This window comes from Pseudorasbora parva, chromosome 25 (assembly GCF_024679245.1).
Source record: "Pseudorasbora parva isolate DD20220531a chromosome 25, ASM2467924v1, whole genome shotgun sequence".
Classification (NCBI taxonomy): domain Eukaryota; kingdom Metazoa; phylum Chordata; class Actinopteri; order Cypriniformes; family Gobionidae; genus Pseudorasbora; species Pseudorasbora parva.
Window position 1 is genome coordinate 18,064,404 of NC_090196.1, and position 2,243 is coordinate 18,066,646.

Here is a 2,243-nt window from a genome sequence, read left to right on the forward strand (position 1 = left end):
GCACTTGGTGATGTAAGGCTTGGATGCAGCTGCTTGGCCATGGAAACCCATTCCATGAAGCTCTCTACACACTGTTTGAGCTAATCTGAAGGCCACATGAAGTGTGGAGGTCTTTAGCTATTGACTCAGCAGAAAGTTGGCTACTTCTGCACACTGTGCGCCTCAGCATGCGTGTGAACCCACTCTGTGAATAAAATGGTAGATCGCGTAAAGTCTACCACTTTGTTGTTCCTAATTGCTTCCAATTTGTTATAATACCACTAACAGTTGACCGTGGAATATTTAGTAGTGAAGAAATTTAATTAATGGACTTATTGCACTGGTGGCAACCTCTAACTGTACTGCTCTTGAATTCACTGAGATTCTGTGAGCAACGCATTCTTTCACAAATGTTTGTAGAAGCGTCTGCATGCCTAGGTGCTTGATTTTATACACCTGTGGCCATGGAAGAGATTGTAACACCTGAATTGAATGATTTGGAGGGGTGTCCCAATACTTTTGGCAATCCCAATACTCATTTATATATAGTGTATGTTGAAAGATATAGTACAGTTTAAAGAAATCTGTATATCTCATTTAAATGAGGGTTTTAACTGCGGAAATACGTGAAAAAAAACAGCTTGTAAGCAATGTCACATAACACTACGTTTAACTCAGAAAAGCAATTCAATGTAAAAAAAAACCTCTATAGTTATAATAATTACCTCTCGAGAGTAGCATTTTGATAAATATAACCACTATGTTGCATATTTAGTATATTTTTAAACTTTAGATTTTAATGTAGGCCACTGTTTAAATGTTTATATTTTTTTTTAAACTAACTGAAACTTAATTTTATCACTAAAAAGTTAAAGGGGTCATATAATGGTACATGCACTTTTACAAGCTGTTTGTACAGAAATGTGTGTTGGCAGTGTGTCTGTACACAACCATCCTATAATGATAAAAAATCCATCAAGTGTTTTTTTTTAATCTCCTTATCTTTTCCCCTGTCTCAAATAGAGCTGTTTGACCATGTGACGTCACACACATGCCTCCCACGATTGTTGATTGACAAAACAGCGTTTTACCTCAAACCCGCCCTGAGCGAGCTCAAGCTGTCGTCGTCACAGTCCGCTAGTGTTGATACACTGGAGCAGAATGGTGTCTAGGCGATTGCGGGGTTCTGTTCTTGGGTGTAATAATGAGCACAGCAGTCATTTTGATGTTCCTATATCGAAAGCGCTGAAGACGCAGTGGCTGAGTTTTGTTTTTTGTCAATGCTTTTATGTTTGCGCGAACCGCAAAGCATTTTTCACCAGACTGCTTTATAACCAAGGGTCAATATAAAGCAGGTTTTGCTAAGAAGCTGCTCCTGAATAAAGTATTCAGATCTAACAGCTATTCGTGTTCCTGCTGCCCCTCCAGAAGAAGTGAGTGTAGTTTGAAACACATGCACTAATGCTTTCTATGTATGACTTTCTCAACATAATTCAGAATCCCACGTTTATAATGAACAACACGTTATGGTTATTGTGTTATTACAAACTGTGTTTGCTGATTTTAAAGTTAAAGTGGATATGGTAACACTACACTAAGCTTAATTATGTAGATGGTTTATAACGGTGTCCGTTACTGTCAAAAAAGTTAAATTGCGTTAGATGCATAGATAATGTTACGCATCACTGAAGAAACCGTCATTAACAGAAAAAAAGTTTTTAATGGCATTAGCTGTAACAATCTGTCAATGAACTATATATGTACACATCAGTAAACACTAGGGCTGTCAACGAATATTCTAAATTCGAATATATATTTGAATAGTTTTAAAAAAATGAATTTCGAAGGTGAATATTAATATTCAAATTAAAAAATAAATAAAAAATCCCCCGCCGCAGTAGTAGAGGCGTGGTTGTCTGCTTTGCGAGTGAGCGCGCACCTGAGGGTTCAGGACAGGTCACAGGAGTCGCACTGTCACTGATGAAAGTTTTGCATGCGTCTTGCAGGGAAGATGGCAGAAAGTGCAGAGCCCAACTCGACCGCAGCAGAGAAAGAGATTTTAACTCCATAATCTAAAAAGCTATCTCTGGAAGTACGTTGGATTTTGGTCGGTAGGTATGGCGATTGTTGAGCCGTGAGATAAAGTTATATGCAAGCTATGTAAGATACAGTTAGCATACCATGCCTCATTTTATTTAACGTTAAACAGAAACATTACTCAAGTGTAGGCTACTGAACTGACTGAAGAGATATGGCATGAATAA